This window comes from Vipera berus (genome assembly GCF_964194415.1).
Source record: "Vipera berus genome assembly, chromosome: Z".
NCBI lineage: Eukaryota > Metazoa > Chordata > Lepidosauria > Squamata > Viperidae > Vipera > Vipera berus.
In genome coordinates this window covers 53,705,731-53,727,046 of record NC_138205.1, presented here as the reverse complement: position 1 = coordinate 53,727,046, position 21,316 = coordinate 53,705,731, and the positions used below count along the sequence as shown (strand labels likewise).

At 43.2% G+C, this 21,316-nt stretch overlaps 1 protein-coding gene across 1 annotated transcript in view; it reads right to left on the bottom strand.

Annotated features, from left to right (window-relative positions):
- Positions 1–21,316, bottom strand: part of LOC308678396 (transmembrane protease serine 11E-like) — a 67,142-nt gene that overhangs the window by 34,286 nt on the left and 11,540 nt on the right. Inside the window, exon 2 of the mRNA XM_081345554.1 lies at positions 9,934–10,059. The gene's annotated coding sequence lies outside the window, so the exon portion shown is untranslated. The remainder of the gene's footprint in view (positions 1–9,933; positions 10,060–21,316) is intronic.

The window sequence follows — 21,316 nt, the reverse complement described above, 5'->3', positions numbered from 1 at the left end:
GTTGTGTATGCGATCTGAAAGAATTTCTTGGCTAAGATCACCAAATAAAGTCATGATAGACAGTGTAGCGTCTTCTTTGAAGTTCCATTAATGTGCCTTCCTCTAGACCTTGAGTCTGAGAGATTCCTCCCAAATCACCCTGATCCACCCTCTACTCAGTCTGTCATCTCAAGTTCCAAATATCCCAAACAAATACATGGTCCAGGGGAATAACAGTCATTGGGAGGTGAACTGCTGCTGGTGGTGGGGCTTGTGTGGGTTGGTTGAGGGTCGGTGCTGTCTCTGGTTGGCTGTGGAGTTGATATGGATTCTGAGGGGTTTGTAGGCTGGTTGTTGATCAATGTGTCTGTTGATGGAATTGCTTATGGAGTGCCAGGCTCTGATGAACTCACAAGCAGGCAGGTGGTAGTGTGGCTGATGATTTTAGTGTTGCTCCAATCAAACTGGTATTTTCTGGTGTCAGTGTGGGTAGAGATGAGGAGGACTCCCAGTGGACAGTCACTTATATGGGCCAGCAGTGTGCTGAAGCTGCCAAAAAAGTCAATGCAATCCGAGGCTGAATTAACAGAGGAATAGAATCAAAATAATGTGTTAATACCACATTATAAGGCCTGGGTAAGACCATGCTTGGAATACTGCATCCTTTTTTGGCCATCGCCATATAAAAAAGATGCTGATACTCTGGAAAGAGTGCAAAGTAGAGCAACAAAGATAATTATGGGGCTGGAGGCTAAAACACATGAAGAATTGTTACAGCAGTGGCGTAGCGTGGGTTGTCAGCACCCGGGGCGGGGCAAGGCAACCGGAAGCGGAAATAGAGGGGCGGGCGGGCGGTGACGTCACGGCACTGCTGAAAAGACGCGCCCCGCAGCGGCGTAGACTTTCCAAGAAGAGTCGCGCGCATGTGGGATGCTTCCGGGTCCCTCTCGAGGGCGGCTGGGCGGGGCTCCGACCTGCAAGAGCCACTGCATTCAAGCTCGCACGTGAGCCCCGCTAAATAAAGCCGCGCATGCGCACGAAGCTAGGCCGGCCGGCCAGCGGGTCCGTCTTCGCTCGGCCAAACCTGCCAGGGCGCCTGCGGGGCGCTTGCGGTTGGCCTGAGCCTGGGCGGAGAGTTGGCCGCTTCTATTTATTTTATTCAGTTTATGTGGCCGCCCATCTCACCTGCCGGACTCATTTCGCTTTGCAAGAAAGAGCAGCTCGAGAGCGGAGCCAAGCCAACTCTGTGCAGCCCTTGGGGCTCCCTGAGCAGCTCAGTGCGAGCGCACCCCCCCCAGATGTTGCGCCCGGTGCGGCCGGCCCCCCCTGCACCCCCCACGCTACGCCACTGTGTTACAGGATTGGATATATCTAGCAAAAAGAAGGACTAGGGGCAACATGACAGCAGTATTCCAATATTCGAGGGGCTGCCACAAAGAAGAGGAGGTCAATCTATTTTCCAAAGCAGCAGAAGAGAAGAGAAGAAACAATGGATGGAAAATAATCAAGGAGAGAAGTGAGGGGCACTTGACATGGATTTTGTAACTAACATAGTTACTTTGTATTTGAATTTAACTTATTTCTCTTTTATGAGGATTTATCAAACTACTATAGATTGGAATGTAAGAAAACTTCTAACATTCCTAAACTGAAAAGGTAACTACAGAAGAACAGATGGATACTATTTTAATGCAAAACTGGCATATGGTATGTCTCTTCTTGAACTTCAAACAACCTTTGTAGTTGCTTTACTGTGCAAAGGAGAGGTTATTTTTATCCTGTCCAAACAACTTTCCTTTTGCATTTTTTTGTGTTAACTATAAAAGGGAATGTAAGATGGATCTTGAGGTTCTCCTTTTTATAAGTAGGTCCCACATTATCAAGGCACCCTAATAAATTGCTTTTAAATGATTTTCTAAATTGGTTGCTTATTGGGAAGGTAAACCAAGGAAGAACCTAGAGCCAAATTTGACTATCAGAAACAACCTAGAACTAAGGAGAAATTTCCTGACAGTGAGAACAATGAACCAGTGGAACTGCTTGCCTCCAAAAATTGTGGGTGCTCCATCACTGGAGGTTTTTAAAAAAGAGACTGGACAACCATTTGTTTGAGATGGTATGTTCTTCTGCTTGAGCAGGGGTTGGAATAAAAAACCTCCAAGGTCCCTTCTAACTCTATTATTCAGTTATTCCATTATTTAACTTAAATAATCTGAGCTGTCTTCAGCATGTGTCACAATAGTAAATTAAGCTATCTGTTTGATTTTAGTCATCAAATTATATTTGTGGTCCCATAATTCTTGAAATATTTGATATGGTTCAGTTGCCAATTTATAAATTGAGACTTGCTTTATTGTCACTTAGATAATTGCATGCACACACAAAAAAGGGATGGGGAAGAAATGGTGGTAGTGACAGATTTTATGTTCCTGGGCTCCAAGATCACTGCAGCCAAGAAACTAAAAGATGCTTGCTCCTGGGGAGGAAAGCCATGGCAAATCTAGACAGCACACTAAAGATCAGAGACATCACTCTGCCAACAAAAGTGCATATAGTCAATGCTATGGTCTTCCCAGTTGCAATGTATGCAATGTATAGACCATAAGAAAAGCTGAGTGTCAAAGAATTGAAGCCTTTGAACTATGGTGCTGGAGAATTGTGAGTCCCTTGGACTGCAAAGTGATCAAACTGGTCAGCCCTAGAGGAGATCAACCCTGAGTGCTCTTTAGAAGGCCAGATCCTGAAGCTGAAACTCAAATACTTTGGCCACCTAATAAGAAGGAAGGACTCACTGGAGAAGAGCCTAATGCTGGGAAAGGTTGAGGGCAAGAGAAGAATGGGACAACGGAGAATGAGGTGGCTGGATGGAGTCACTGAAGTAGGCGTGAGCCTAAATGGACTCCAGAAAATGGTAGAGGACAGGAAGGCCTGGAGGAAAGTTGTCCATGGGGTTGCGATGGATCAGACACGACTTCGCAACTAACAACAACAACACAAAAAAGAGATAGGATCAAAACCATTATTTTGACTTTTTCTGAAAGCTCACCCATCACACCCCAGATGCTACTGCTCAAAATAGAATATTATTATTTGTGGTGCACTGAATATTTTAAGCATAAATATGTAGTGAATTAAAATCAACATTGCTATTTTTTGTTAACATTCTATAGCACAGATAATGAGGAATGATAATTAATTCTTCAATGTAATGTCACTGTGTGTGGTACACCACCAGGATAATACAACTGAAATGCATGAGAAATATAAAACACACACTTTTTCAAGTAGACATACATAACTGAACATCTTACTTAATAATGTCCATATTTGCCATGGGTATATTCATACCCAATATCCAAAAATATCTAGAAGATTTGAAAGCATTTTATTCTGAAAACAAAATCAGTGAAAGATTTTCTCCCTTTAATTTAGTTAGAATGTTTAATTATTTCTTTTTCTCTTCCAGCAAAGTTTTAAGATTTGTTTTCAAAAATAAAGAGGAAGATGTCTAGAGGCATTGACAGAATCCAATGCATCCAACAAAATAGCAAAAGTGTCAGAATCCATTTATATCATATTCATAAATGGAATGTTTCAAACATATCCCATGGATTCTGCCATCTCCCGAAGAGAAGAGGATAGATGTGTATTGAACCGGCAATAGGCATTTCAAAGGAAAGGAGAAGCCTTTTGAACTGGGGAAACAAAAGGGGGGGCTAGCATCTGGTTTTTGTCATGGAAGACAGCAATAAACAAAAGGGTCCTAACTTCCTTTTTCCCACGAGATGGATGATACGAGAGGAAGGATGGGGGACTGACCAAATGGGGATTAAGGGGGGTTAAACCGGGAACTCTTTATAAGGGTTTACTTCGTGGAAATATTAAGTCCTGTCTCGCCTCCTACAACCAGCATGTCATAGTAAAGATTCCTTTTGGACTAAGATTTGGCTCCAAGAGTTTTGTCTTCCTAAGACGTGGTTTGGGGTGGGTCCTGACATTAGACAGGACTTGCACTGAAAGTCAACCCGGGAAGAAGAACCTTACCGGGGGACTTTGCAAATAAATATGATGTCTGACGATGAAGCAAGAAGGGAAGGAAGCCCCATGGAGAAGGAGCCTTCCTCCCAGCCGAACTCCCAGAAACATTGGGAAGCTGAAGCATCATATTCCTCCTGGGAGGAAACGGCGGAGCAGCACGAACAAAAACCCCGGTGGTCGATGGGCGTTGGAAGGAAAAATGAGTGGGAAAAGGCTTCGAGAGAAGTGACCCTGAGACGGAGCGACCACCAACCGGAATGGAAACAAGAGATGGAGAACTCCCTGCATGCCAGTGAGGAAGAGCGGATTCTGGAAAAAGCTATTGACTTGATGAAAACAACCCTGAGCTCACTAAGGGAGGAGAGAGCTGGAAACCACAACACCTGGGGTCGCAACTGGAGGGGTAACGGAAGGGATCCAACACCTGAAACCCCAGGGCCGTCCAATGGAACAGGAGCCGCTGACTCAGCGGTACCCCCCCCAGACCCACAGATGGGGATCGAGATGAGGAGCGATACACTCTGCGGCACAGACAACGATCCAGCCAAAGATTCCCACCCCTGGAAGCAAAATTCAAGGGGGAGCCATCACGACTGGGATTTTTCCTAACCCAAGTCCTCAGCTACATGGAAGAGTACGGACGGGACATCCCCAGTGACAAAACACGCATCCGAATTGTGCAATCTGCCCTGGACGGGACGGCTGCAGACTGGGTGGTGAACCTGCATGACTCCAACACCCCAGAACTCAACGACTTCAATCGATTCATGTCATCCTTGAGGCGACGATTCGAGGACCCTTTGGCTGACCGGAAGGCCCGGGAGAGAATCAAGACGGTGAGGCAGGGCAGGAGAACAGTGGCCGAATATACCCAAGAATTCCGAGCCATCGCCAGCAAGCTGAACTGGCCAGAAGACATCCTCCTCAGCCATTTCAAAGACGGTCTAAACTACGACCTGTATGACGCTTGCCTGCCTCGGGGAGACCCCTACCATCTTGATGACTGGTATGTCCTGGCAGGGGAAGTGGAAATAGACCTATTGAAGAGACAACGCAGAGGAAAACCATGGGGCCACCCGCCACTCGAGCAAACACGTGAGGGGGAAAACCCACCGGCCACGGCTAAAAAATCAAAGGGATGTTTCAATTGCGGGAGACAGGGCCACCGTGCTGCAGAATGTCGTTTGAAAGCCCCTCCACGCAAAACAGAGGCACCATCTTCCAAAAAGCTGGGGAAGTCTCAAGGCAACCCAAAAGAATCTTCCATGAAGGGGACAGAGGCTGTAGAGTCCACAATTCCTGCCAAAACCTGGGATTGGACTCCGGCCTACACTGCAGGGGCGGTGGACACCTCGGAAGACAGCTCAGAGGGAGAACCTTTGGTAAGTGGACCTCTTCCACCCATACTTAAGACAGTGACTATCTTAGCTTCCTCTGCACCAAAAGCCAATGAAATAAAAGCTCTGATAGACTCTGGCTGCATCCGCTGCCTCATCAGCCCAACGCTGGTGGAGGAACTGAGCATCCCAGTGAGGAGGCTAAAACAACCAATCTCCTTCAGTCAATTAGACGGGTCTATAGCAGGGGGGGACCAGCTACCCTAGCCACTCTACCACTCCACATGTCCCTGGGGTCCCATGAGGAAGACATAACGTTTATAGTGGCCCCAGGCATGGAATGCCCAATGATTTTAGGACTGGAATGGCTGAAGAAATGGAACCCCGGGATAAACTGGAGGACTGCAGAACTCAACTTCCCAAAAGGGGAACAGGAAAACGTAAAACCCCCAAACACTCCCCCAACCCAGAGGGAGGAAACAGCAGCAGTGGGGAAAGAGAAGGGGCTAACAGAGATACCGGAGGAATACAGGGACCTGGCTGAGGTTTTCAGTGAGGAAAGAGCAGATGAGGTCCCCCCCCACCGCCCCACAGACTGCACCATAGAATTCAAACCTGGGGCAAAACTCCCAAAACCCAGGATGTATGCCATGAGCCCAAGGGAAATGGCAGAAATGGAAAGATTCATAAAGAAAAACTTAGAAAGAGGATTTATTGAGCCCGCCAAACCCAAAGTAGCCGCCCCGGTTCTGTTCAGGGAGAAGAAGGATGTGTCTTTTCGCTTGTGCGTAGATTACCGAAACCTAAATACAATTAGTGAATGTAATCTGTACCCCCTTCCCCTAATGAAAGATATGCTATCCCACCTATCGAAAGGAAAGATTTTTACCAAACTAGACCTGAGGGAAGCATACTACCATATTAGGATTAAGGAAGGAGACGAATGGAAAACTGCATTCAACTGCCCAATGGGGTGCTATCAATTCAAAGTATTGCCATTCGGACTGCAAGGGGCCCCCGCAGTCTTTATGCAATTAATTAATGACGTACTGAGAGAGCACCTATATAAGGGGGTCCTAGTTTACCTCGATGACATCCTTATCTTCACAGAAACCAAAGAGGAACATATCAAACTAGTCAGAGCAGTCCTGAAGAAATTGCGAGCTGCCCATTTATATGCTAAATTATCGAAGTGTGAATTCCATCAGGAAAAAATCGACTACCTGGGATATCGCATATCCCCAGAGGGCATCGAAATGGACCCAGAGAAGGTCAGGGCAGTACTAGAGTGGGCACCCCCCCGCACATGGAAGCAATTGCAAAGTTTCCTGGGGTTTGCAAATTTCTACTGCCAATTCATCCCCGCATTTGGCCAAATAGCCATGCCCCTCACAAATTTGTTGAAAACGAAGGGGGGGGTCACCCGTGAAACCCAGCCAGCCTCTAAAATGGTCAATGGAATGTCAAGCAGCATTTGAGAGGCTAAAGAGACTCTTTTCTGCGGAACCTGTACTTAAACACCCAGATCCCAACAAACCTTTTGTAATACAGGCAGATGCGAGCGACGTAGCAGTCGGAGCCGTATTACTACAGGAAAATGATGAGGGGGCGTTGCAACCTTGCGCATATACATCCAGGAAACTTACAGAAACTGAACAACGATGGCCAATATGGGAGAAGGAAGCATTCTCATTAAGGTGGTCATTATTAACTTGGCGTCAATTTTTGGAAGGAAATAAAATACCTTTCCAGGTCTGGACTGACCACAAAAATTTAGAAGCACTAAAAACGCCCAGGAAGCTCACTCCTAAGCAAGCCCGCTGGTCCCAACACTTTCACCGATTCAATTTCACTCTCAAACACTTACCGGGGGGAAAGAACTTCCTGGCAGATGCATTATCCCGCATGCCCCAATATAACAGCACAAGAGTTACTGACTTTAAACCACTTGTACCGGAACAACAACTGGCAGCACCAGTCACCACCAGGGCACAGGAAAAAATGAAGCCGAAGGTAGATAGCCAAACTGGAATAGAATTCAGGAAATCTTTGGAAAGTGATGAATGGTTCCAGAAAAACAAACATGTGTGCACAATTAAAGATGGACTGCCATGGGTGGGGGAGAAGCTATATATACCGGCCACACAGAGAATCAATTTCATGCAACTGTGCCATGATACAAAATCAGCAGGACACTTTGGCTTTGTAAAAACCTTACACTTAACTAAAAGGCAATTTTGGTGGCCATCTATGAAAAAGGACATAGAAAGCTATGTGGGTAGTTGTCAAATTTGCGCAATGGCCAAGGGAAATCGCCAGGACTGTTACAACCAGTGGCGAATCCCTTAGCCCCATGGAAAGAAATAGCCATGGATTTTATTGTGGAACTACCAGAAAGCAACGGAAACACCGTTATCTGGACTGTTACTGATCTGTTCTCTAAGCAAGTCCATTTCATACCTTGCCCAAAAATTCCAACTGCAAAAGCATTAGCAAAACTTTTTGTACAACATATTTACAGATTGCATGGGGCACCACAACGCATCATATCTGACAGGGGGGTGCAATTTACCTCAGCATTCTGGAAGGAATTTTTATCTCTGTTAGGAACTACCCAAGGACTGACATCTAGTCATCACCCTCAGGGTAACGGGCAAGCGGAAAGGGATAACTCTGTACTTGAACAATATTTAAGATGTTATGTACATTTTCAGCAGAACAATTGGACAGACCTGCTGCCTTTTGCAGAAGTGGCATATAACAACGCAATTCACTCCAGCACAGGTTACACTCCTTTTCAAGTAGCCACAGGCCAGAGCTTCAACCCCATACCTGATCTAACTCCAAAAGAACCGGTAATTCCAGAACTAAAGGAATGGATTGCTCAGTTACAATACACCTGGCCTATTGTCAGAAAAGCATTAACAGAGGCTAGATTAGCACACAAGACACAGGCAGACAAGAAAAGATCCGATCCCACACCATTCAAGGTGGGAGAGATGGTATATCTGTCTACAAAATACCTTAAGTCTCTCCAACCCTGTAAAAAACTAGGACCAAAATACATTGGACCTTTTCCAATTAAAAGAATCATAAACGCAGTAACAGTTGAATTAGAACTACCTAAAAATCTTAGACGAATACACCCAATCTTTCACTGCAGTCTAATAAAGAGAGAACAACAATCTCCCCTACGAACAAAAATTCCACCACCACCACCTCCCATCATGGTGGAAGGAGAACAACATTTCGAGGTGAAGGAAATTCTGGATTCCAGGAAACATCATGGAACAACTCAATATCTAGTGGCTTGGAAACACCTCCCCTCCTCAGAAAATGAATGGGTCAGCAAACACCACGTTAAAGCACCAAAGCTGCTTAAGAGATTTCATACAGAATATCCAAACAAACCGAGTTAACATTTACACATGTTTTTTTTCTTCTCTTTTCTTTTCTCCCCCTACAGATGGACACATCTTTTTTCTAAGGAGAGCGGACTGTCAGAATCCATTTATATCATATTCATAAATGGAATGTTTCAAACATATCCCATGGATTCTGCCATCCCCCGAAGAGAAGAGGATAGATGTGTATTGAACCGGCAATAGGCATTTCAAAGGAAAGGAGAAGTCTTTTGAACTGGGGAAACAAAAGGGGGGGCTAGCATCTGGTTTTTGTCACGGAAGACAGCAATAAACAAAAGGGTCCTAACTTCCTTTTTCCCACGAGATGGATGATACGAGAGGAAGGATGGGGGACTGACCAAATGGGGATTAAGGGGGGTTAAACCGGGAACTCTTTATAAGGGTTTACTTCATGGAAATATTAAGTCCTGTCTCGCCTCCTACAACCAACATGTCATAGTAAAGATTCCTTTTGGACTAAGATTTGGCTCCAAGAGTTTTGTCTTCCTAAGACGTGGTTTGGGGTGGGTCCTGACAAAAAGTAGCACTGCGCTTTCACAACAAACCTCTGTACCTTCACATCACAAACACCACCTAATTTATACAGGCATGACACAGCATGATACATATACAAAAGGAAATGAATTGCCATTGATGCAAGACTTCTTTTCTCATTTTCTCCTTTTTGACTTCCACTGCAGAGATCTTTGAAGATGACAGACATCATCACAAATTATGAAAATACCCCATTCCAAAATTATATAAGTAATTTCTCCTGCTAATATGTTTTCTTATCTTCCAACTTCAATTACATATCACTCTTGCTTATGGCAGAATACAAACAGTAGATTGGAGAATCTTGATTTACACTCATTCTATAACAATGTTAAGTAGAAGGCAAAACGGGAAGCAATGGATGAAAACTGACCAAGGAGAGAAGCAACCTTAACTAAGGAGAAATCTCCTGACAGTGAGAACAATCAACCACTGGAACAGCTTGCTTTTGGAAGTTGTAGGTGCTCCATCATTGGAGGCTTTTAAGAAGAGACTGGATAGCCATTTGTCTGTTTGTGCAGTGGGTTGGACTAGAAGATCTCCAAGGTCCCTTTCAACTCTGATGTTCTCATTAAGAAATTACTTTTAGAGCTGACATCACTTCAAGGTCTTGATGATACCTGATACAAATGATGTGATGCAGTATGCTGAGTTGTCACTTTGTCTTACTCCTCCCTGTAGCCAAATCAAGAGAGCCTGCAGCTCAAGATCTGCATCTCATGCCTAGTTCAGGGACTTTGCCAGATCTGGGGAAACAAAAGAAGCATTTGAGGAATGAATATCAAAATAAGGCAAATTTTACAATATAAAATCATTCCCCATTTGTTAGCAAGGGTCATGGCTTAAAATTTCTTGCTATACAGCAGTAAGGGTAATATGGTCAAAGTGTAATGTAGTCAAATAAACCCACATGCTATCAATATATTTTAAAGATTGGAGTGGCTCAGAGATGTTTAGAAGCATTAAAACATACAGTGGTACCTTGGCACTCATCAGTAATTGGTTCTGGGAGGCACAATAAGTACCAGAAAATGATGAATACCAAACAAATTGTTCCCATAAGGAATAATGTATTGAGTGACAAGGCAGCTGACATCGACAAGTTCTAGCTTGTACTTTGAGTACCAAACAAACGATGAGTATTGGGACAAAATTTTCAAAATGTGTTGGGGACCAAATTCGATGAATTTCAAAGCAGTTGTGTACCAAGGTACCACTGTACTTGGAGACAATAATATAGCTGGTTTGGATTGTTGCTGTTTTAATACAAGAATCAATCATCAAAAGAAATCTATAGTTTATTAATCATGATGACATTATATTGACAAAAACATTTAAGCAAGACTTAATGGAATAAAACTACCTGGCAATCACCTCAGGAATAATTATGGCTAATCCTACCAAATACTTTGGGAAGGGTTTATGCTTGAAGATATAAATCAGAGAGATTTAGGCATCAGAATTAGAGATGAGGTTCCTGTCAGAAGCAAGTAAGATTTGTGAGATTAATTGTCTGTGCTACTAAGTTAAATGAAACAAAATTTGCTGCAGGTACTAGATTCTCAGTATTAAGGTCCTTCAATGGATCTTTCAAGAAATAGTCTTCAAATTTATTTTATTTTCTTTGTTATTGAGAAGATCAATTAAATCTCCTGCAATTGTATTCTGGCTCTGATCATCACTTGGCTGATCTGTTTTCTAAATGATTTAAATTGAAAGACTTGCCCCAGTCAGATCCCTTCGGGAAGAAAGACCCTCAACTCAATTTGTGTGAAGTGATAGGCTCTTTTACTAAAAGTTGCTAGAGGATTAATCCATTTTTCCTGTCATCCCAGCCTTCCCTCCATGACCAGTTCACCTTCAGCCAATTGAGACATGCATAGGTGTTTTGAGACTTGCTGAGATATTTGGGGCAATCCATATTCCATTCTCAGGGTATGTGGCCTTGAGTACTGGCACAAACTGGTTGTGTGGCTTTCTGGTCTTTGTCAAGCTATCATCCCCCCTTCCTATGTCCCATCCTGTCCCCATACATGTTTATTGCCCACTGGTCTCCAGACCTCCCATGTCCTCCCTCCCCTAGTCTTTGATGGCAGGATGCCAGCAAGGCACCAAACTGAAGATGGCAAACTGACATATTGGCCCCCTTGGTAGAGACGTTAGTCTGTAGAGGAAACAAAAAAAGGGGGGGAGGAAGAGACACATGCAATTGCATAAGTAATTAGATGGTCAGTGAGGTTTATTGAGGCACTTTTCATGAAACCTCTTGGATGCTTTAATGTGTTTGGAATCTACCCATTTGGTTTCAGAGGGAGGCAAATCCTTCCAGGTCACTAAACACTGAATTTTCCTCCAATGAGTGCAAGAATCCAATATGTCCTTCACCTTGAAATGCTGCTCCCCTTCGATCAAAATGGGATCAGGAGGTGGCTTTGTCATCGGGCCTAGGGCTGAGGTTATTTCTGGTTTTAAGAGGCTGCAGTGGAATACTGGATGAACGTGCTAAGGGTCTTTGGTAATTCAAGTTCAACATTGTGTAATTCATTCTTTTAAGGAGGCGGTCAGTGGTGTAGCCTGGGGCAGCTTGGGGATAGATACAAAATCCTGCCCCTTGGCTATCTTAAAAGGAGTGAATCCAGTGCTATTGTGTATAATAATAATAATAATAATAATAATAATAATAATAATAATAATAATAATAATAATAATAATAACAACAACAACAACAACAACAACAACAACAACACAGAACCAAACAACTACCACCCAATTACTCACAGAACCAAGCAACTACCGCCCAATTAATTGTCTGCCAACAACGTTCAAACTTTTTACAAGAATACTGGCAAATTCAGTATTCAATCATCTGATGGAAAACAATTTGTATCCAGCAGAACAAAAAGGAAATTATAAAAAATCAAGAGGAACAAAAGATCAGCTGCTCATTGACAAAATGGTACTTAAAAATGCAAAACAACGAAAAACAAATTTAAATATAGCATGGATTGATTACAAGAAAGCATTTGACTCATTACCCCCCCCAGTTGGATTAATGCATGTTTGAAAAACTTTGGCATTAGCAAAAACATCTGTACATTTTTGAAAGCAAATATGCAAAAATGGAAAACAGGAGGGAGGGACGTTGGGGGGAGGTAGGGGGGGTAGAGGGAGGGGGAAGGGTTTTTTTTTTTTTTTTTTTTTCTAATGGAAAACTGTATTTTAAAACTTTTCAATAAAAAAAAAAAAAAAAAAAATGGAAAACAGTTCTAACAGCAAATGGGGAGAACATTGGTGAAATCAACATCAGACGAGGAATCTTCCAAGGGGACTCACTTTCACCACTACTGTTCAACATCGCATTAATTCCATTGACAATAATATTACAAACACAAAACTGGGATACCACATCTCAAACCAGCATGGCAAGATAAACCATCTACTATACATGGATGATTTAAAACTGTATGCGAAAAGCCACACTGAACTTGAATCAATACTCAACACAGTTCAACTGTTTAGAAGCGACATCAGAATGGACTTTGGACTTGGAAAATGTGCTATATTATCCATGCAACAAGGAAAAATGGGAAAAATAGAAGGAATAGAACTGGGAAATGGAAGTATTATGAAAGCACTAGCAAAAGATGATGGTTACAAACACCTAGGCATATTGGAAGTAGATAACATCTTGAATGGAAAAGTCAAAGAATCAACACAAAAGGAATACATAAGAAGAGTCTGCAAAATACTAAAATCAAAGCTGAATGCTGGAAATATAATTAAAGCCATTAATACATGGGCAGTCCCAGTTATACACTACCCAGCTGGAATTATCAACTGGACATTGGCTGAATTGGAACACCTAGACCGGAAAATGCGTAAACTTTTGAACATGCACGAAGTGACATCGACAGATTGTACCTGCCAAGAAGAATAGGGGGCAGAGGGCTACTGCAAATCCACCAAACTGTAGAAGAAGAAAAATGAAGTTTGAATGACTATGTGAATCAAAGTACAGAAAAATTGCTGCAGGCTGTGAAAACAGAGAGCATTATCAAAATAACAGAAACAGGCAGAATATAAGGAAAAATGGCTGGATGATAGATTAAATAGATGGAAAACCAAAGCTTTGCATGGACAACATTTGAAAAACATTGAAGGAAAATGTGATAACAACTTGACATGGGCATGGCTTAAGATGGGAACCATCAAGAAAGAAACAGAAGGCTTAATACTGGCTGCTCAAGAACAAGCACTACAAACGAATGCCATGAAAGCGAAGATACAAAAATCTACTGACAATCCAAATTGCCGACTTTGCAACAACAAAGTTGAAACTGTTTCACATTTAATATGTGAGTGCAGCAAAATCATGCAAACTGATTACAAAGCTAGACATGACCGAGTTGCTAAACTAATCCACTGGGCATTGTGTAAAAAAGACGACTTGCCTGTGCCCGAAAAGTTATGGGAACATATGGTGGAAAAAGTTGTCGAGAATGAGAGGGTGAAGATCTTGTGGGACTTCCAAATACAGACAGATCGCCATTTGAAACACAACATGCCAGATATCACAGCTGTAGAGAACCGAAGCGTACAGTTGATTGATATCACTGTACCAGGAGATGCCAGAGTCGAAGAAAAAGAACTGAAAAAAATTATGAAATACCGCGACCTGGCCATCGAAACTGCGCGATTATGGATGAAACATGTAACAGTGATACCCATTGTCATCAGGGCACTGGGAATTATGTCCAAAAACTTTGCAAAACACATCAAGAAATTGCAGCTTCCTGCAATAACTCCAGCAAAGCTACAAAAAACTGCGCTACTCGGAACATCTTACATTTAAGGAGATACCTGGTTGATACCTAGGATGCTGGCAGCAACCCATGTCAACCATTAGTGACAGTCAATTTGAGTGTTCAGTTGACTGAGTTTCATGTTTTATGAATAAAAGTTTTATAATAATCATCATCATCAGGGCACTGATGATGATGATGATAATGATAACAACAACAACAACAATAATAATAATGTTGGAAGTTATCTTGGAGGTCATCTAGTCCAACCCCCTGCTCAGGCGGAAACCCTATAGTACCATTTCAGACAAATGGCTGTCCAGTCTCTTCTTAAAAGAGCATTCACAACTTCTGGAGGCAGGTTGTTCCACTGATTAATTGTTCTAACTGTCAGTTGATTTATTGTAAATAATCTCAGCAAAAGAGAGAAGGTCTGTCCATCTATCCTGTTAATACCGGTAGTTAATGTAATGTCTGAGATACTGCTCCAGGACCCATTTCCACATTCACAGGCCGCATTTGTTTCCAGATCATGTGAGGAGCTAAGCCCTTTGATGGCCCCCAAATTTTTTTAGAACTCTTGCCAAAACCATGAAGTGAAGTGAATCCCACAATCCGAAATTATTCTTTCTGGGATCCTGTGCAATCTATAGATGTGCTGCATGAACACTTTGGCCAACATGCAGGCAGAAAGAATTTTTTGACAGGCACAAAATGCACTTGTTTGGAAAAATAAATCCGTTATCATCCAGATCACAGTATTTCCCTGAACTTTTGGGTAGTTCTACCCATTGAGATCTCTTTCCATGCAGCTTTAGTTCCAGCACTGGCGGGAGGAGCCCTGGTGTTTTACCTTACCGCCTTTTGGCAGAGACACAGGTAAGGCAACTAGATTCCATGTTGCCCTGAAAATAAGCTGGGTCTTATATTAATTTTTGCTCCAAAAGATCCATTATGGCTTATTTTCAGATGATGTCTTATTTTTTTGCCCTCCAAGAGCAGGCAGAGGTAGAGGAGAGGTGGGAAGGCCAGGGCCGGGGCTGTTGCAGGTGGGGTGGCAGGCAGGGGGCTCGTCCTGTGTGTGCAGTGGAGCTGGAAGATGAGGTTGGAAGGTGGGGTCAAGCGTTCAGGGGTCACAGTATGGCACCACCTCTCCCTGCCCTCTGCCTAGTCTGTTTGGGAATGGCTTCTCCCACTTTCTCCTTCTTCCTCCTCCTTCATTCCTGTTGTTGCTTTTTCAGTCCTGGATCTCGGTTTGTCTGGAGCAAGTGGATTGATGGCTAGTTTGTTGGGTGAATTCTAGCCAGAGTGATCGGTTTAGCAGGCTGAGCAGAATGTGGACCCTTCCCTTCGGGGGTGAGATTGATTCCTCACTGGGGAAAAGTGGATCAGTATGGCAAGCCGGCCAGGAAGGCTGATCTCCAGCAGCAGTGACTGCACATCCACATCCCTCCTCTCGTGCCCTTGCCTCCCTTAAGCAGGCATGGGATTTGAAGCACCTCAAACGACCTTGCAGGCCTGCTCTCCGACAAACCATGACTGAGTTGATTGGATTAACCTGGAACCTTTTCTAGCAGCCTCCCTCAAAAAAGGCACCTTTTCACATCCCTTTTCTTTGAGATGCCAGACTAGTGTGCATTCATGTACCTCATCCATTTGTCATGGCCCCTGTGTGCTCGGCCTGTTAAACCTTACCACTAAATTGATCACCTCAGCTAGGATTCACCCAACAAACTATTCAGCAATCCCCTGCTTGCTGCAAAGCCAGATTGGAGCCTTCAGGCTGTACCTTCCAGTCCATTTCAGAGCTGGTCCAAAAGTGAAGGGAATGATTCCCACCCCACCCAGTTGCTGCGGGGCTTCTTTTCCAAAGACCCTCTGCACAGGCTCCAGACTAACTGAGATCCAAGACTGAAAAAGCAGCAAGGGAGTGAAGGGCTGTTCAAAGAGGAGGAAGGAGAAAGTGGGAGAAACCACTCCTGAACAGTTGAGGTGAGGCAGGTGGTGGGGCGGGAATGGTGCCATGGCCCCTGTGCACCCAGCCCCCACTGTCCAACCTCATCCTCCAACGTCTGCCTCCTGCCGCCTCACCCACAATGGCCCTGGGTGAATGGGAAGGGCAGGGAGCCCCTGCCCCCAAGAGGCACCCAGGACTCTCCTCCCTGCCAGAGCCCAGCCCTGGAACTGCCCTAAGGGGCCCAAGAGAGTTGGCGAGGCTCCTCTGATGAATCAGGCCCTGGCACCCACCCTGGTCCTGTCTCCTTCTGCCAGAGACCCCTGAATCCCCCTCAGTCCCACCTGGGCCCCCACAGGCACCCCTCAATGTGAAAAATGTTGAGCTGGCCTCACCCCCCCCCCACACACACACACCCCGGGCAACCACAATGCTGGGGCTTATTTTGGGGGTAGGGCTTATATTATGAGCATCCTGAAAAATCATGCTAGGGCTTATTTTCTGCTTGGGTCTTATTTTCAGAGAAACAGCATATCTTTCTATGTCTTTCTTTAGTGACAGCCACTAAAGAAAAGTTGCATTTAAGCAAGTGCAAGATTTTGACAAAGCCAAAATGCCCTGCTACGTTTGAATCATAGCTTTTCTGTAGGACCATTAGTCATTGACTTTCGGGAACATATAATTTGGTTCCCACCCATGCTAAGCCATCCTGCATCGTGCATTCATCCTTATGGGCTTGGAACAATTTGTCCTTCTCCAGTGCCACTTTTAGGGTGTCCCTTAAGTTCTTTGTCAACCTGATGTTCCCCCCTCCCTATTTCCCATCACATCCCCATGCATCTTTATTGCCCATTTGTTCCCTGTGTCCTCCTCCCCTCTAGCCTTTGATGGCAGGATCCCAGCAAGTTGCCAAACCAAAGATGGCAGAACTGACAGCCATGCACAAATTCAGAGGCAGGACATTGTAGCAATGATAGCTGAATAATACTCATGATTGCATCATCCATACAGGTCACCACACTGTTCAGGCTGCAATGGCTAAATCCATTCCTGATTAGTTCTTTCTTCCTGAAATAACTTGTGTTGTGTTTTCATAATTAAGCATACACAGCTATGTTAACTATAAATAATCATTTTATTAATATTTAAATCTAACGACATGTTGAAAGGAATGTCTCCAATCTTCTTTCTTTTCCATCACTCCTCCCACATTCCTTCCATTTTCTGACTTTTTCCACTTCCTCTCTACTCATTTCCTTTTTTTCCTTTGCTTAACTAGAAGATTGTATTTTACTGGGCACAAAGCAAACAATGTTCTGCTTATTCATATTTTTAAAAATTAATTCAAGATATGTGGCCTCAGTTAAGTTACATAATCTCCCTATTAATTCCCTCCAATTTATACTTATTGCTATGAAGGGCCTGTACATATCACTTTAAATCAGATTTTGAAAATAATGGCATACCGTATTTTTCGGACCATAAGACGCACTTTTTTCCCCCAAAAGTGGGGGGAGGAAATGAGGGTGCATCTTATGGTCCGAAGGTGATCCGTATGGCCAGCCCCAACCTCTGCAAGTGGAGCACGAATCGGCACATGCTGAGAAACACCGATCTCACGCTCCTGCACTCTCCCTCGCTCGATTTCAGCTTCCCTTGCTACAAGAGAAAGCAGGCTGAAACGGAGTGAGGCAGATTGCCAGGAATTCGAATCGGCTGATCTCGCGCTGCTGCAATCTGCCTCGTTTCAGCCTGCTTTCTCTTGTAGCAAGGGAAGCTGAAACCGAGCGAGGGAGTTTGCAGGAGTGCGAGATCGGCCGATTCGCATTTCTGGCAATCTCCCTCACTCCGTTTCAGCTTGCTTTCTGCAAGAGAAAGCCGGGCTGCAGGGCCGCCTCCGCGGGTACTGCTCTAATGCAGAGAGGGAAGGACAAAGAGGGAGGGAAGGAAGGAAGGAAGGAAGGAAGGAAGGAAGGAAGGAAGGAAGGAAGGAAGGAAGGAAGGGACAATGGGAGAGGGAGGGAGAGAAAGAGAGAGAGAGAGAGAAAGAGAGGGAGAGAGAGAGAAGGAGAAAGATTTTTTTTCTTGTTTTCCTGCTCTAAAAACTGGGTGCGTCTTATGGTCCGGTGCGTCTTATGGTCTGAAAAATACGGTATATTTAGCATTAGACTTCCAGAGCAAATAGCCTATTAACTAAAAACTAAGAAGCTAGTGCAACATATAATACTTCTCAGGTTTTAAATCTAATGTGTAGTATTTTTGTGATAAATCAGCTCATTCAATGTTATAAATATGGTGTTAATTAAGAAACAAATTTATAAATTATTTATTGTTGTTCCAAGCCCAATATCAAGTGCAGTATCATCTTTCTTCTCTTTCCTTTTATTAACTCCTTTGTTAACTCCTGAGAGAAGCAATCTACTACAGAACTAAAAAAGAACTAAATATACAGAGTACATAGACCATTGTAGGAATTCCTGGCTTTAAACTTTCATTAAGGTTCACTTGCTGATGCACGGGGGTATATTTGTTGGTTTGCCTCAGAGCTAAACTCACTTTGCAAAATAGTTTCTACTCAAACTTCTGGCAACCCTGGTGCAGACTGAGTAGGAACTATCCTCTAAATCTGCTTTCTGCTTTGTGTTTGAACCCTTCATCTTTGCCTTGATTCCCTCAGGGCTTTCCATTTGTTGTCTCCTTCCTTTGCTTTGCTTGCTTGAGATTTGGCAATGTCAAAGTTTCTATTCTTGGGGCAGCAGGGGCGGGGGGGGGGAGAGAAGGGAAGCACTTTAAGAATCCAAAGAGTTTTGTTTTCCATTATGTTTTTCAATGTGGTTTGGAATCCTAAATGCTAACAGCTATTTTATTTTTTATTTTATTTATTTTTATTACATTTATATCCCACCCTTCTCCGAAGACTCAGGGCGGCTTACAAGCTTAGCAGTAGCCTTCATTCTATGTATATGCCTGCTTGTTAGGGCTTTCACACACACCCCAAGCGGCATTATTACAAAGTCAGCTTATTGCCCCCAACAATCTGGGTCCTCATTGGCCTCATGATCAAGACTCAACTGTTCTTATTCTTGTGGTCAGACTACATATCCTGAGCACATATCCTGAATGTACATTGGAATCAACTGTAATATGTCAATCTTTCCTGTTGCCTTGTATACTCTGCTTGGGCTCTGATGAGATTAGGTATGTATGTATTAGGTATGTAAGTCTGCATACATGTTATTCAGCTAAAACTACTTTTTTCTTGTTATTAATTATTAATTTTAATGCTAGTTTTCACCTTTGAATAAGCTTGTCCTGTGTTTCCCCCTTCTTCACATTCTAACAGTAATCTAGGTGAGGAGCAAAATTCTTTAATGCCTTTTTGGCTCAATAGAAAAGAAATTGATTTTTCTTTTATGTACTGGATTAATTATGTCCACTATTAGTCCTGGCTTGATTGCTTACATTGTGCACATTTTCACAAGCATGATGATGAATAACAAGGGGAGAAAGGCAGATACTCAGCTTAGCTTGCAGGATCAGAAGGTGTTGAAGGCAACAAATTATTTCCTTCAGGTTTGAGACATGACTATAGCAGTGAGACAACACTGATCAATTGAACTTCTTCATAATCCCTGGTGGGCACAGGATAGGGATGGTACTTCTGTGCTGATCTCAGCAATCTTCAGTATCATTTGTCATGATATCCTTCTGGGTTGGCTTAGAAGGTTTGGAGTGTGGGCATTGTTCTATACTAATTTTCCTCCTTTGTTCAAGGCTGCTTCCATACAGCATTGTGATAGGGGAGGGGAGACTACTCCTATGTCTCCCACTCCCATTTAACATCTACAATAAACTGCTGGGTCAGGTTATTTGTCAACATGGGGTGAAATGTCAGCAGTAAGCTGATTATACATAATTATATATTTCCATCTTGGATCAATCAAGTGATGATAACAAAGTTCTTTTCCAGTGTTTGGAGTCTGTTGGGGTCTGGATGAGAAAGAGCAGATTTCATTTCAATCTTAGCAAGATTGAAAGGGTGTGGGTCTTAGGGCCTCCTGGATATGGAGAGGCTCTGTATTTAACTCTGAAAGAGAACATACTCTCTTAAAAACATTTGGTGTGCAATTTGGCAGTCCTCTTAGAAACACAGCTCTTACTCATGAAACAGGAGGCAGTGGTGGATAGAAGAACCAATCTTGTATACCATATCAACCTATTCTGAGATAAAGAGGCCACATTCACAATCACTCGTGTTTTATATACTCCTTACCTGGACCACTGCAGTTAATTTGGCACAAGGGTGCTCTTGAACAGAATTTGGAAACTGTAATTGGTTCAGAATATGACAGCACAAGCAGGTGTGCCCACATAATATATTGCTTCCTAACTTGCACTACTTCCAGGTACAATTCAAGATGTTGGTTATTATCTGTAAAGCCCTACATGGCAAAACTGGACTTACTTATTTGTAGGATTGCTTCCCTCTGATTGTTTCTGCTCATCTTACCAGATCCAGCGAATGGGCATGCTTGAAATCCTTCTGTGAAACAGAATCAACTAGCAAGACTTAGAAGATACTGTAAGTCTTCTTTCACTAGTCTTCTTTCACTAGTGACACCTGCCCTCTGGAACCACATTCCTCTCTCGTTTGCTGAGCCCCATCCTTGTTAGATTTTCAAAAGACTTAAATATTTGGTTGTTCTCTTGATCACTTTTTTAAAATTTATTTCACAAACTGCACCGGGTTTGATTTTTATGTAAAGGAAATAGGAAATATATTGACCTGGTGGGTTGCTCCAGACTATATGACCTAGCAGGTCTGGCCTGCAAAAATACAGATCACCCCTAGATGGCAGCCAAGAGATACAGTAATCTCTAGCTCTTTGCTGCCATCTGTTGATTGGGATTGTTCCACTTCAAATCTAGTAGCCCCCAAGTAGAAAGCTTTATGGATATCTAAGGATCACAGGGAACCATCTTGTCAATGTGCTTTCTGGTAAATCCACACTTTGTGAGAGGATTGTTTGCTCTATAGAACTTAATTTCCGGCGCATTTTGTAAACAGGGCTGCAATATACATTAGAAATTAACCCTTCCTTCTCCAGCATCAACCCTTCCCAAGGATTTTATAATTCCTACTTTTTCAATCAGTGACAAATAAATGCTCTATTCATCCACTGAAATACACTTTGAATAAATTGGATAGGACTGAGACTGTGGGGTGTGGGGAGAGAGAGATGAGGA